Below are 16762 nucleotides of genomic sequence, written 5' to 3'. Positions count from 1 at the left end.
ACCTACAGAGGAAGAAAAAAAAAGATGAATATATGCATATATTGTTTTCTGGAAGGATAACAAGGAACGGTTAAGTATTTGCCTTTGGGAAGAACCAAGAGCTAGGTGGGAGGGGTACAAACACATTCTTTGCTGTATTGTCTAAATTTTTACTTTAAGCATGCATGTCAATTTTTTTTAATCAAAAAATTTAGATGCCCAAGATTATAATTTAGGAACAAGCCTCAACATCTGCATTTTATTTAAAACTCTGGGTGATTTTGATGAAAAGACAGAGTTGGGGCCCATGGGAGTAGGGGAAAAAATGTTCATGTGTACACGGCGTGTAGGTGTAAATGCACGTGGGGTTGTGTATGGTGGGGTGGGAGATGGGGGCAGGATTCCACAGCAAGAAATTTCTTCTCCCAGTATGCCATCTCTAGACGTTTCCCCTGCTTTCTCTTTCCCAGAAGCCAGATCAGACCATGAGCTCAGGCAGTTGCCTTCGCTAAAGAAAGGCCAGAATGGAGCTTGTTCCTCATTGGAGGGTAAGTAATTATTAGTGAAAGGCATGGATTCAGGAACCAGATAGCCCAGGTTCAAGTCCTGGCTTCAAGTATGTGACTTCGGGCACTTCTGTCTGCCTCAGCTTCCTCTTATTGTTGCATGATGATTAAATGTGCCGCTATGTCCAAAGTACTTATAGCTATGCCCAACATGGGAAAAGCATGGGGTAATCACTGGCTATTAGCAGAAACAGAGAAAGGAGGTAAGCCCCTTTTTATCACTGAATCCAAGCCAGGTCATCACCTTTTCCTTCGGTGGCCCTGCAGTGCTCTATTCCTGTTGCTATAGAATCACACCATCATGCCATTATTTGTTTACCTGTTTATCTGTGTTACTGGGGTTTTAGATCCCTAAGGAAGGCATTGAGTCTCATTTAATTTTTTGTTGTTTCTTGCACATAGTGCAGTGGCCTCTGTGTATGGGTAAAACATGTCAAGTAAGGAGTCACTTTGTTAAAAAGCCCAGCCTACCTTCCAGGAAGCACTGAACTGCCGGAGGTAAATCAGCACCAGAGCAGTAGGGATGGCTATTCCAGGAATAAGGACACCAGACTCAATTGGAGGAGACACTTTGATTTTCTCAAATGGATATGACCTTGCTTCTGTCTCTCTTTCTCTGGGGCCAGCTAGACCTCAAATGTCCCATGGAGAATGCTCAAAGGGCTAGACTTTTGTTCTTTACTGTCTGTTTTGAATCCCTAAGTAGGGGTAAACACACACACCACACCTTTACACTTCCCCATTCCAGAATTAAACAGTGGCCACCTACTCCATTTGCTGGTTGAACATACAGACAGTTCATTTCACGTGGGCATTTTAAAGTTCAGCTGGGGCATCTGCTTCTTCCAGAAAGCCATTCCTCACCTGTCCAGGCTAGAATCCTTCCTCCATGGACTCGTGGCACTCATCTCCTTCATAGCTTTTCACCACCTTATGCTGATATTCAATTTCTCTTCCTAGACAAGGGGGCTTCCTGGAGATGAGTCTTTTCCTTTGCTGTGTTACACAGTCCCAGATTTTGGTGCATTTCTTGGCATGAAGCAGGAGTGCAATAAATGTGTGTTGAGCCAGACTCCTGTTCCCGTCTGACCCCAGCTGACATACTCTGAGGCCCCTACAGAAAGCAAACAGGTGTTACCTTGATGTATAGTTTCCACATGAAGGAGGAAAGGGTGGAGGTGGAAGGTGGGCTTATCACTAAGAGAAACCTTTTTTAAGTAGAGTCTGCAGATATTTGAAAGAGAATAATTTGTTTTGTCCTGGTTCTAAAATCATAGGTAATTTCGCTTCATCAGTAGCTTGGCCCTTTGTTCTTTAAGAAAACTGCATAGGAATAACCTTGCCATGCTATTGCTACTATTAATAATGGGTAGGCCTTATCACATTACGTATTGTATTATGAAAATTGAGTGCCAACACAAGGGAAAACTGATAGGAAAAGCTACCTAACTGTTGATAAGGGAGCAGACTTCCTTCTGACCTGGATTAGCTCCCTTCTGGGTGTGTGAATAAACTGCAACCTCTTCAGTCCCAACCCCCTCCCCACACACGCACACAAATCAAAGCAGTCAGGGAGAAGGCTCTGCCAAGTGCTGCCCAGCCTTCCTAAAGAATTGGTTTCCATCTGCACCATGGCCAGCAGTCTGCATTCAGAACGACCAGCAGGCCTTTCAAAAGGCAGGCACACAACCCAACCCACACAGTTTTTTGTTTTTATAAGAACACCTTCCCAAGGTTTCCACTTCAGTCTTCCAAACCACACTTGTAAATGGGGCGTCGTCCTCACTTATGTGATCTTGTCTTCATTCTGCGTGAACTAGAAATTCCTCTAAACTGAAGGCTGGGCGGGGTGGGGGCGGTGATGAGATTCTCAACAGATGCACCCTTCTTCAGCAGGGGCTGCCCCAGGGATTCTGCTCTAGAATTTTAGCCCTCCTCTTCTCAGTGTGGCATTCTGGGAGTCTGCAACCTGAAGCGGCTCCTCGGTGGGAAGGAGAGAATTTCCATCTACAGTTCATTCAACACAGTTTTGCTGCACACCTCCTGCAAGAGGAATGAGGGCCTCAGAGTCCAGCAATCCACGGAAAAACTCAGAGGGGAAAGCCTCCTCAGGCTTTCTTTTACCTACAAAATAATCAGTTGAGGGCTGAAACCAATAAGGATCTCGTTTAACATTCTAAAAGAGCCTCTTATTCTTTCTGGGGAAACTCTGCCCAATGATCCAAACTGATTTCCATCATTGCAAATGCAAACTGTGCACACACACACACACACACACACACACACACACCACTGTGGAGAATTTTTTTGAGGTAAATGGTGGTGTTGCTAATGTCCAAGTTCAGCACCACGTTTTAACTTTCCATCACCAGACCTTATCTTTCTAGAAAACAGATGAAAAGGTCTGAGGGAGGGTGTGATCATACAGATGGGAATGTCTTTTATTAAGAGTGTTTTCCCAGACCTTAACTAAACCTCATCCACTTTTGTCAGTCAGGCCCGACAGTTGAGAGCAATATTAGAGGAGGTAATTGCATGTATCAGTCAACAGCTTTTGTCCCATGGCCGCCGAGAATTACAGTAAAACGGGCACAAGAAAACAGCATACTGGATTAAAGGCAAGAAAAGATCTTTCTCCAGTTTCTGCCTATTCACCAGCTGTTATGTTCGGCTGTAGAGACAGAAGCAGCAATAATATCTGGGGGAAATCTAGCCTATGACAGTCTGGGTTTTTCTCACTTCTGCTTTCCCTCCACCTTGAAAGTGATTAATGTTTGACTTTAAAGGGAAACTTTTTCAAAAAGCATTCTATCTCATCATAGCAATCAATCTATTAACCATATGCGAATTTCTCTCCCATTAAAGTACATGAACACATATAAACCCAAACCTTCGATCATTTTTTGGACTGACCATAAAACAACTACCTCAGAGCTTTTGATGTCATGTAGTAACAGGTCCTAGTATTGCTTAAGTAAACAGTTTGCAAGACACAAACACATTTTATGTACATCTGATTGTAAATTACACCAAGCCAAACTCTGATGAACAGTTAGCATAGACGTCTGAAAGTTGCCACAGGTAAGTAGGAGCTGCAGTTAGAGGAAGGGAAGACAGAAGAGTCTAACCCACCCCTGCACCCCTGGCACAAATCCTTCCAAGATAAGTGTGATTGCCACCATGTCCCTGGGGATCCAGACACAATAGATTGGCCCCCAAATCCCATTGTGAAAGGAATTCCCTTTCTCTCAACCGTGAGAAAACAACTATCTAAAATGCCTCCAGAGGCTTTGGATAGGAAAGAGGGTAAGAAGCACATTCTTAGTGCCAAGTTGAGTGTACCTTAGAAAGAGAATTGACTGACCAGGAAGAAATGGAGACCAACTTCAAAGAGGCGGCAGGAACCAGAAAACAGTGGGTTGGAGTCATTTACAAGGGACTTAGTGAAACAAGGGGCAAGAGGTAAGTTTGGTCAGCTTTACCATGGCTCTAACAGAGGCAAAGCTGGGACACTAATGCAGAAAGCTGTTTGTTAATGAGTTTCGTCCTTAAATCAACTTGAAATCCCATGGCATATCAGGGGAGTGAAGGTCAACTTCATGATAAAGCATTGAATAGTTATTATTTACATTTTACGGATCAAGAAATCAAGGTATAGAGAGATTAGGCAACTCAATCAAGTTAATGTAGCCAATGATAATATAAACAGGATTTATGCTCAGCTCTGCCTCCTCCAAAGCCTTACTCATGCCACTAAAACCATCTCACACTGTGGTAAGTGCATGTTCAGCAGTACTTGATCTAAACACCAGGATGTAAGGAGCTATAGGATAAGCCCATAGTGTCTTCCTGGGGCATCAAATTTATTCAAATATTGTTGGATATCAAAAGGAACAGGAGTAGGGTGGTATATGATTAATTGCATTCATCAGTATTTCAAAACGCACTTTTCACATTAAATTCCATGGTTATATTAGAGATCAGGATGCAATATTTCTATTTTAAAAGTTTGAATAGGTAATGAATTTATACGATTCAAAATTCAAGCACTACTAAATGGTATGAAGTGGAAAGTTTCTCTCTCACTTATCCCCCAATTTTCCTCCACACAGGCAAATAATGTACAGGTTAAGCATCCCCATATTTGAATATCCAGAATTCAAAATGCCCCAAAATCTGAAACGTTTTGAGCCCTGACAGGACCCTCAAAGGAAATGCTCATTGGACTATTTTGGATTTCAGATTTTCAAATTAGGGATACGCCACTGGTAAACATAATGCAAATATCCCAAAATCCAAAAAAATCTAAATCCAAAACACTTCTGGTCTCAAGCATTTCAAATAACAGATAATCTATATCACCTATTTATGCATATGCATATACATAAGATGATAAGTATGTATATAGCCTGTTTTCCCTTTTTAAACACAAGGAGTAAGTAGCCCACTAGACATGTTTTTCTGCACTTTGCCTTTTTTAAAAAAAGCAAAAAATCTTGGAGTTCATGTCTACACAAAAAGTACTTCTTTGTTCTTGTTTACAGTTGCATTAAATTGACGCAAACTTATTTATTTAGCCAGTCCTATTGGTGGGCTCTCAGGACGTTCTGAAAACTTTGCTATTACAAACAATGCTTAAATGAATAAACTTTTCATGGATTATTTCACACATTTGGGAATATATATGTAGGACATTTTGCTACCTGTGGAACTGCTAGGTGAAAAGGCATATGCATTTTTAATTTGGATAGATATTAACAAATGTCTTTCTGTAAAAGTCGCGCCAATTGGCAGAGAGCCATTTCTTAGTATTATCAAACTCTTACACTGCCAATCTGATAGGTGAAAAATGGAATCTTGCTGTAGTTGCAATTCACATTTTTTCTTTTATGAGTGGGGCTGAGTGGCTTTTCATGTGCTTAAAAGCCATTTCTACTTCTTTTTCTGCAAACTGTTTATTTCTATTTTTTGCTCTCCTTTAATACGGTGGTGGGCTTATTTAATTGTCTTATAGAGTTCTTTATGGAGAACAGATCTAGCCCTTTGTCTGAGACATGAGTTGCAGAGTTTCTACAGGCCCTAGAATCTACTTTGTCTTGTCAGTTTCCACTAAGAACCTCAGCCTCAAAATGGTAGCACCAGCGCCTGGGACCTGACCATTTTAATGTTGAGCCATATACACCTACTCTAACTATCATGAAACCTACTCAGCTGCCTGGTCAAGTTTCCTTCCATAGCTTGCGTTTATTCCCCAGGGGCTGCTCTTCTGTAAGGGACACCTACAGCACCCTGATCTAGCTACTCCCTCTCTAGCCTTTCCTGATAATGTGAGAAAAGGCCAAGAGCAGGCACATATTCTCCACACCAAACCTCAACCCAGGATGCATAAACACCACTATTTCTCATCTGCTCCCAGTATCATGTACAGTGGCTAACATATATTGGACATTTACTATGTGCCAAGTTCTGTTGAAAGCGCTTTACATATATTAACTCATTTCATCCTCAAAAAAATCCATGAAGTTCTTACTATTATCTTCAGCCCATTTACAGAAGATAACACAAATGACAGAAATGTTAAGTTCAGTGGGCCCTCTGTATCCATGGGTACCACAACTAAGGATTCAACCAACCATGGATCGAAAATATTTGAAAAAATATGAATAAATAATAACAATACAATGTTCAAAAAAATACAAATAATAAACAATATGGTATAATAACTATATTTTACATTATATTGGGTACTATGAGTAATCTATAGATGATTTAAAGTATATGGAGGATGTGCATAGGTTATACGCAAATATTACATCATTTTATGTAAGGAGCTTGAGTATCTGTGGATTTTGGTATCTGCTGGGGGTCCTGAAACCAATCCTCTGAGGAGATCAAGGAATGTCTTGTTGTGCATCAAGAGTCATAAAGCTAGTTATGAAGCCAGGATTCAAAACTGGGCAGTCTGGACTATATACCAATTTAATACTACCCTGACATTGCTATAAACTTCAGCAGCTATCCTAGCCAACACTCAAGTTACATAAATCACACACACACACACACACACACACACACACCATTACGGATCAATTTTACTAATGTTATGACGTTAAGAAAAACATTATCCTAGTACCAAAATGATATGAGGCCTTGTTGGGTTTATATAAACCATGATATTGCTAATTAAAGATATTCTGTTCTTCAGCTTGCCTCATTTCGACTGAAAGCCAAATCAATTTGAGCTTAGTCTGGTGAACTATCCGTCAACTTTCAAAAGATCACAGGAAATAATATTCGGAAAAAGATGGTTAAAGAGTTGTGACATGGACTGGTCCCTTGTCTTCGAGCTCTGAATTTATTTCTTCTACTTGCACAATTCTATTGCTGAGACTTTCCAGATCATTTTGCCTTTCTATAAGTGTGTCCGTTGTTTCTGAAGTTTTGATTGTTTTCTCTTTTTTCTTTTTTTATTATACTTTAAGTTTTAGGGTACATGTGCACATTGTGCAGGTTAGTTACATATGTATACACGTGCCATGCCGGTGCGCTGCACCCACCAACTCGTCATCTAGCATTAGGTATATCTCCCAGTGCTATCCCTCCCCCCTCCCCCCACCCCACCACAGTCCCCAGAGTGTGATATTCCCCTTCCTGTGTCCATGTGATCTCATTGTTCAGTTCCCACCAATGAGTGAGAATATGCGGTGTTTGGTTTTTTGTTCTTGCGATAGTTTACTGAGAATGATGATTTCCAATTTCATCCATGTCCCTACAAAGGACATGAACTCATCATTTTTTATGGTTGCATAGTATTCCATGGTGTATATGTGCCACATTTTCTTAATCCAGTCTATCATTGTTGGACATTTGGGTTGGTTCCAAGTCTTTGCTATTGTGAATAATGCCGCAATAAACATACATGTGCATGAGTCTTTATAGCAGCATGATTTATAGTCATTTGGGTATATACCCAGTAATGGGATGGCTGGGTCAAATGGTATTTCTAGTTCTAGATCCCTGAGGAATCGCCACACTGACTTCCACAATGGTTGAACTAGTTTACAGTCCCACCAACAGTGTAAAAGTGTTCCTATTTCTCCACATCCTCTCCAGCACCTGTTGTTTCCTGACTTTTTAATGATTGCCATTACACCAGTTAGAATGTTTTTTCTTTATGCTGGGTATTTCCTTGACTATTTCTCCCTTCACTTCTTGTATCGTGTTTTGGATTTCTTTGCACTGGGCTTCGCCTTTCTCTGGTGCCTCCCTGATTAGCTTAATAACTAACCTCCTGACTTATTTTTCAGGTAAATCAGGGATTTCTTCTTGGTTTGGATCCATTGCTGGTGAACTAGTGTGATTTTGGGGGGGGGGGGTTGAAGAGCCTTGTTTTGTCATATTACCAGAGTTAGTTTTCTGATTCCTTCTCATTTGGATAGGCTCTGTCAGAGGGAAGATCTAGGGATGAAGGCTGTTCTTTTGAGAATTGTCTATTCATATCCTTAGCCCAATTTTTGATGGGATTTTTTTTTTCTTGCTGATTTGTTTGAACTCCTTGTAGATTCTGGATATTAGTCCTTTGTTGGATGTATAGATTATGAACATTTTCTCCCACTCTGTGGGTTGTTTGTTTACTCTGCTGACTGTTTCTTTTGTTGCAGAAACCTCTTTAGTTTAATTATGTCACAGCTATTGACAATTCTCAAAAGAAGATATACAAACGGCCAACAAACATGTGAAAAAATGCTCAACATAACTAATGATCAGGGAAATGCAAATCGAAACCACAATGAACTAAAATAAAGAAAAACTAAAAGAAGATAAAGAACTAAAAGTAGAACTACCATTTGATCCAGCAATCTTACTACTAGGTGTCTACCCAGAGGAAAAGAAGTCTTTATACAAAGAAGATACTTGCACACACATGCTTATAGCAGCACAATTTGCAATTGCAGAATCATGGAACCAACCCAAATGCCCATCAATCAATGAGTGGATAAAGAAACTGTGGTATATGTTTACAATGGGATACTACAGAGCCATAAAAAGGGAATGAATTAATGACATTTGCAGTGACCTGGATGAGATTGGAGACTATTATTCTAACTGAAATAACTCAGGAATGGAAAACCAAACATTGTATATTCTCACTGATATGTGGGAGCTAAGCTATGAGGACACCAAGGCATAAGAATGATACAATGGACTTTGGAAACTTGGGAGGAAGGTTGGGAGAGGGGTGATATGGTTTGACTCTGTGTCCGCACCCCAATCTCATTGTGAATTGTGCTCCCATAATTCCCACATGTTCTGGGAGGGACCCAGTGGGAGATAATTTGAATCATGGGGGCGGTTTCGCCCATACTGTTCTTATGGTAGTGAATAAGTCTCATAAGTTCTGACGGTTTTATTGGGAGTTTCCGCTTATGCATCTTCCTCATTTTTCTCTTGCCACTGCCATGTAAGAAGTGCCTTTTGCCTCCTGCCATGATTCTGAGGCCTCTCCATCCATGTGGAACTGTAAGTCCAATGAAACCTCTTTTTATTTCCAGTTTCAGGTATGTCTTGGCAGCATGAAAACAGACTAATACAGGGGGCAAGGGATAAAAGATTACAAATAGGGTGCAGTCTATACTACTCGGGTGATGGGTGCACCAAAATCTCACAAATCATCACTAAAAATCTCACTAATGTAACCAAACACTACCTTGTACCCCGATAACCTATGGAAAAAAAAGATTTGACAAAAAAAAAAAAAAAAAAAACTTCCTGCCTACTAGAGGCTTATAGTCTATTAAGAGATAGGAATTAAACTAACAACAATTAATTTAAGAGAAATTATAATGCTGAAGAAGTTCTGCTTGGATGGAAGTAGGCACAAATGTTTTAGGAAGCCCTCAGAATGGCCTTCAGAGTTCAAATTAGGAAAGGTGGTAAAGGATACACACGGTAATCATTCACTTCAGAGGTAGCAAGAAGCTAACTGTAACTGTGGTTTAAAGGGCCAAGACTAAAAGAGAAGAAGCTATAACAGTCAACAGAAACCAGACTGTGAAAGGCCTTGCATGCCATGCTAAATGTATCTTTGATCCTAAAAGCGGTGAGGGTCGTGGAAGTACATTAAGCAGGAAAATGACATGACCGAAATTGGTTTTAGAGAGATGTCTCTAATGAGACAGTAGACGTAGCTAAAATTGTTAAACAGGTGACATTTGAATATTCTCTCATCTCCCTTTTCAGAATCTTTTCCTTCCCATCTTTCTCCCTGACTTCCTGCGCAGCAAAACTGCTTACGGTGGAAATAATTCATAGTAGGGTGCAAATGACTGATAAGACTTAATCAGTTATGTTTTGATAAGAGACAAAATCTTAAGCAAAGGAATGAATTCAAATGTGGAATTTTAAAAAAAATCAAATTAAATTGATGGGATAAGTATCTGTGAAGGAGAGACCCCATTGGCATTTCCCAAATCACATTTTAGGAACTTATCTGCCACTTGTCTCATTAGCACAAAATCTCTCTCTCTCTCTCTCTCTCTCTCCCCCTCCCTCCCTCCCCCTCCCCCTCCCCCTTGCCACAAGTAGGAGGTGGGAGGATAAGAGGCAGCAATGCTGGAGAACACGTACTAATCCCAAGTGGATAGATTTGGCTGATCTTCCTAATCAAAGAACCCAAGCCCCTGCAAGAGTTCAGGTTCCCATCGAGATACACAATTATGTTAGTGAAAGCGTAGAAGAACAGGCACTCTGAATTTTACTGGTAAGGCTGTCAACTGAGGCAACTTCTATAAAAAGCAATTTGACAATATCTATTAGAATTGAAAATGCATATATACCTGACCCAAAAATTCTACTACTAGAAATTTTCACACACACACACACACACACACACCCCTGCAAAATCATGATTATTTATTACAGTATTATTTATAATATCACAAGATTAAAAACAACCTAATTATCAAATTGAGACTGTTTTAAATAAATTGTGACATATACACAAAATGGAATACCATGCAGCTATAAAAAAGACTGAGGTAATTCATTACATAATATGTAAAAATATCTTCACTATATAGCATTAAGCAGAAAGCAGAAAATGTGGAACAAGTACTAACTAGTATTTGTCCACAAAAGGTATTGGGAACAGAAGGAAGGTGAATACAGTACATATATTTTTGTCTGTGCATGCATAAGACAACTGCAAGTATACACACGACAACAATAACTTTGATTGCCAATAGGAAGGGGAAATGGGTTGCTGAGGGAAGAAGACTTTACTGTTTTCCCTTTTGTACCTTCTGAATCATGTAAATATACTACTTCTTCAAAACTAAATAAGTTACAAGAAAAATTCTGTCCCTGTTCTTGAATAGCTCACAGTCAAGACAGATAAACAATTACTGTACAATAGGGAAGAACTAATTGAAACTATCTAATAGGCTACAACACAGAAGCAAGGAAAAGGTTAAAAAATTTCTCTGGGCCAGAGAAAATACAATTGGAAATTATCTTATTCCTCCCATTTCAGCCAACATTTCTGTGGACCCAACAATCCTCAAGGCCCATGTACTACAGGTATATTTAGGTCGTGACTCTTAGCACCCAGAGGGCTCTTTGTCCAGTGCCCTTACCTTACATATATATAAAGCTGGACCCCTGCAGGGTGAAGGGACTTGCTTTGAGCCACGTGGATGGTTGGCAATGCCCCAGTCCTGAGCCCACCACAGAGTCCCTTCCTGTAGCAGACACTGACACAACCACACACGCAGTGACTTGGTAGTGCTCTGTATCGGCTGAGACACAATTTGGTCTGTGGAGACTCTGCCTGCCAATCCTCTTTGTAGGCCCCGATCAACTTGTATGCCCACAAACCAGTTAGATGTTGCCCCTCCCTCCTTAGGGGCTCAGACAAAATTAAGCAAACTTCTCAGAGGAGGACAGAGAAATCATCAGCCTTTTCCTTCCAGGAAGTGCTCAGCATAAAAGGAGTCCATTTGGCCTTTGCCACCTTGTCAGACCAGGATCACAATCATGGCTGGACCTTTCCATTTGCTTCTTATGCATAACAAGCCATGTGGCCCACTGTGCGGTTAGTTAACTGAAATTTCAACATTTAGCCAGTAATCTTGCTTTCAAGGAAACAAAATAATTGTTTATCAGCCTGTCATTCCCAAGCTCACTCCAGTCTTTAATTTCTCTCTAGCAATAAGGCAATTTGTTTTCAATTGCAAATCCTTGCACAACCTGGCATGCAATAGAGAGCAAGTATGGCCTTCCATACCTCATGGCTTTAGAAACAGAATAGTGCCTAGCCTAAGGCATGCTAAATTTCATCATGATTTCAGAGCCCTGGCTTGCTAACATTTCTTTAGTTTTCCACTAAACTGTTCTTCCTGTCCAGGACCCTCCACCTGCTCCCACAACTCTACACAGTTAACCGTTGATCTCTCCTCTGCCCTCATCATCAGTCTCTTTATTCTTCTTGTTTCTTCCTATGCACTTCAGAGCAGCAGCCCAGTCTTAAAAATAGCTCCCCCCTTGATCCTTCCTTCTCTTTCATCTCTGATGCTATTCCTTTTTCCCTTTCACTTCTAGATGCCTTTGGAATATGAAGAGGAAAAAATCACACTTCAGCAAATTTAACATGAATAAAAATATAAATGACAAAAGTAACAAATATTTATTGATCACTTACTTTGCAGTAAGTACTGAGCTAAATAACCTAGCATGCATGACCTCTGAATGAACAAATATTTTGTTTTGCAAGCTATGTTTGTCTCAAATAATGATCTGCAGAAACATAGACTATGGTTGGTTTCAATACAATCCATTCTCTAAAACCACAGGAATCAATTGTGTGACCATACACCCACTTTCAAACAGCCCTTGGCTGTGTGACAGCCATACTCTAGAACCAAACTATCTGGCTATATGATGCTTGCATTATTGCAAGTAGTGGGAGGATGGATGACAACCTCTCCCCTTCTACCCGAAGGGACCATGAGATAAAGCTATCTTAGGTCTATTCATATGCCATTACGACTCAAATTTCAACATCTCTCACCACAACCACATCACTCCTACTTGAAAATGTAACCCACATGTGAAGCTATACAACACCACTACCCAACAGCCACAGTATTAAAAGATAGGAAGAGAAAGAAATACATGAAAACGCGAGCTGAAAGTTTCTCACATGCATCTACAAAATTCTTATTAAATCCAATAGCCTGGGATGGAGACTTTTAATAATGTCATTATAAGGAAATTCCACTAGAACATTGAGATAACTCATAAGAGTTTGTGATCCTATATGTTTTGTGCACCCACTTTTCCCTTTTTAAAATTGTTTGGTCGTGGAATACTTATCTAGCCATTCTATTAAGATAGTATCTGAACTTGGTTTCCCTGAAATCTTTCTCCCTTCTAATCATCTTCCTCCCACATACTATAATAGTGATACTTAAAATGTCCTATCTGAAAAAAAATGTTTGAATAGAATTAGGAAACAGATATATCATCACTTATCTATGCTGCCCACTAATATATCACAAGACCAAGAGGTGCTCAATAAATATGCTTTAACAAATACATAAATTATTTAGTGACCAGGAAAAGCATAAAACAGGAAGCTTATTGTTGCCTATCAATCAACATTTTTCATTTTTTTTGTTTTATGTTTTTGCTTTTTTAATGATTCTTCCAAGCTGTCAAGAATGCAGTACATTGAGTGCCCTGGTATTATTGACAAAAGAGAATTTGACAACATTGTTTTTCAAAGAGTCCTTTCAACTTTAGAAATTAACCCTATGATATGGGTTATATGATAGCCTTAATATAAACAGAAAAATATCTTATCCAGAAAATGTCAAAATTTGAAAATACTAAAGTTCAGCAATAATGGAATGTTGAGTAACTGGTGGTACAAATAACTCAATGAAATATTATGTAGCTATCAAAAATGATCATTAGATTTATACAATAACATAAGTGAAAAAGTAACAAAAAATGAAGATTGTCATAACACTCATGCAAAACAAGCAGAGACTCGTGCAAAAAATGCTAACAAGAGGAACTGGATTTGAATTTTGGCTCCCCAGTTTATTAACAGTGTGAATTTAGATGGATTAATCTCTATGGCTCAACTTCCTCACATTAATTACAATGCAATAATAGTGATAAAAATAATAACTTATTTCAGAGAAGTATTGTGGGGAGGTAAATGAGTGCTGTGGCTGAAATAGGATAAGTACTCAATAGATGTGATTAATATAGTGATTATTATGAGGGCAATGGAACTATGGTGTTTTGTCTTTGTTTCCCAAATCCTCAATGATGTGTAACATTAATATACATCGTGATGGTGATCTCTTCATCTCTCTACCCAGTCTTCTCTAAGAAATATCCGAAACTGGATCATTTCAGCCATTGTAGTCTCACTCTCTCTTCCTAGGAATTCCCATAGTGCTTCCTATTTGAAATGATTGTTAGTAATGTTTTTATTTTGCCTGGAGTGCATCACTACCTTTTATACGTACATGCTCATCTCCAATCCCCCGACCATGGCTCTCAGGAAAGGGGCATCTTGAGTCCCTCTCATTAGCCCTTCAGCATGCAACCAAATGTATCTCAATAGGTTGATTTAATTTTTAAAACATGTTGATTTGGCAATCATATAGATAGAAGCATGTAGAGTATCCAGAATTCCAGAATTCCATAAATGTTAGCTGTTTTTCTGTTTTTTGTGTTTTTTTTTAACATTTATTTCAGGGTCAGGGGTACATGTGCAGGTTTGCTATACAGGTAAACTTGTGACATCGTTGTTTGAGGTACAAATTATTTCAGATTCTTTCTTAATCATATTTTATTTCCATAGTCACAAAAGAACAAAAAAAAATTTTTTTTTAATCTTTGGGTTGGTTTTCTTTGGTTTGTGTTTTACGTCCACTTAGTTTTATAACTCAGTAGAGCCTGCAAACAGACAACATTATTTTTCATAAGATGAACTACGTCTGTATTTTCTCTGTACAGAAATAAATGTAATAAGCCAGGTCAGTGGTGATTAATTTCCAGAACAAAGGATTTACCAGGTGGAAAGCCAGAGGGTAGGCAGTATAAGACTTCCAGGGAAAGAACCCTTTGGAAGGCAGAATTCTATTCAAATTCAATTAAAACTATGCTCTCAATCCAAAGGTAAATGATTCTGCTTAAAGTTTTTTGTGCCTACTATTTCCCTAGGGCGAGAGCCCTGTAAGCAGATACCTTTAATTGTGCCAGCTCCTTTTGTATTTTTCACAATTAGCCTATCTCCAATTATATAAACACATACACGATGACAGTCTTTGGTTATGGAAGGTATTTACAGGAAAATAAAGGTAACTTTAACTTTGAGAGTTGGTTTTAGGACAAACAAGATTAAAGCTTATATGGATATACAAAATAATAGACTAATGCTATTGTCTGCTTCCCTTAAATTATTTTATTAGATGGAACATATTAATTATAATGAAAGCAAACTTGGACTCTGGGTTTCTAAAGAAAATTCCTTTGTAGCATCACAGCAGGATTTCCTACCATTTTTCTCTTTCTGATGAAATTAACTCCCCATAGTTGGTCAGCAGGATAATCTAATTTTAGCCAATCAGCTTGGGAGCTGCTGTTGACCTCACAAAGGGAGAGAAAGGTATCTGCAGTCATAGCAACCACTCGCTCAGCTCCGATCATCTCTCTGGACCCTTCCGCCTAATGACAGACACCGGCTTGCTTCTTAGATGATTAATCTTTTCCCCTGTGAACCTCCTTGAATACATTAGCCAAACAAGTCTGATAAATTTGTTTATCCCAAGACAATCATTAGAAAATTACCTGCAAAACTAATTCTCACTAGAGCAGTTTGTGAATGGAAAGCCATATGGCAGATAAAAACAGAAATATGCAATAAAATCTCTTGCTGTATGTCACAACAGGTTAGGAAACTTTTTTCCACTTTGAACTTTATCATTTTTTGCTAAATCACAAAAGCATATTAGCCTAAAAGCCATTTTCCATGAGCAAAAGAACATTGATTCTAGTCACTAGTCACTCCTCCAATCAACACTACACGCCTACTATGCGCTAGGCGCTGGGGATGCACCCGCGAATATGAGCTATTGCTGGCTTCCACAATCTCACATTCCAGTGGGAGGAGACAGATGTATAAATAGATAATTACAACATACTATAAGGGCAGTAAAAGAGGCAAAACTGTGGGCTCTGAAAGCATTGGAAAGAAGTGGATAACTGTTTTCCAGAATCAACTAAGATTTTACCGTAGCAACATTCAGATTAGGTAAAATAGCAGGACTTTTCCAAGAGATAGAATATTCCTGGCAAAGAAAATAGCATTGGAGAAGCATGGACTTATGGACAATGGTGATAAACTCCTGGGCAGCAAACTGCAGCAGCTGGGTATTGGCTACATCTTTTTTTCCAAGAAGTTGGACTGAAAATGTGGATTGTAACGGGGTTGAAGTACCCTATAGGATAGCACATGTTAGGGCCTCAAGAAGACTGAAACAACGGGGATGGACAGGAAGGGCCACTTTGGAAGTTCTGATGTTGAATCAAAAGAATAAAATTGTTGGTGTACCCTTAGTGATGCTCCTCACTTATGGAAAGAAAGAGAAGACAATAAGCACGTGTGTGGCCACACTGCTAATATGGGCCATTTCCATACACAGTCACTAGATCCACCACTAAAGGGTCAGTTCATTGAGTGAGAGACAGGGCTGGGTTTCTGTGTTGTTAGGTGCTCCAAAATGAGAGAAGGTATTTAAAGCAGCTGATGAGACAACTGTAACTAGTTGAGTAGGGTTATTAGTGTGGGCAGAACCTTGCTGACACTATAGGCTTTTATAAACCAACACTAGACAAACTTCACCAAAATCAGGGCTTGAGAGCCAGGTGTCTGGACCAGTAGCCAAAGCTGTCTGAGTCCAGGTGGTGATGCTACGAGTGGTAGGACAATTGGGCCCATGTCAGTTCTGCAGCCACGCTGTGATTTCACCAAGGCAGGCTTCAGAAACACGGACTGGAATGAAAGGTGTCATGTAGGTAAGCCTATCATTGATTAGGTTCTCCAAACCAATTCAGGAGCTTTACCAGGACATGTGCTCTAGGTCTAGACTGCCCAAGCTTGAGAATTTCTACATCTGCGGTTCTGTGCGAGTATTCCA

The 16762-nt window shown here is 39.5% G+C and overlaps 1 pseudogene; it reads right to left on the bottom strand.

Moving 5' to 3' along the window:
- Nucleotides 1–224: 224 nt before the first annotated feature.
- Nucleotides 225–16762, bottom strand: part of LOC134809500 (uncharacterized) — a 30479-nt pseudogene continuing 13941 nt past the window's right edge.

Source organism: Pan troglodytes, chromosome 2 (genome assembly GCF_028858775.2).
Source record: "Pan troglodytes isolate AG18354 chromosome 2, NHGRI_mPanTro3-v2.0_pri, whole genome shotgun sequence".
In the NCBI taxonomy this organism is placed as follows: domain Eukaryota; kingdom Metazoa; phylum Chordata; class Mammalia; order Primates; family Hominidae; genus Pan; species Pan troglodytes.
The sequence above is the reverse complement of the archived record's forward strand: the minus strand, read 5'-3'. Positions and strand labels throughout refer to the sequence as shown.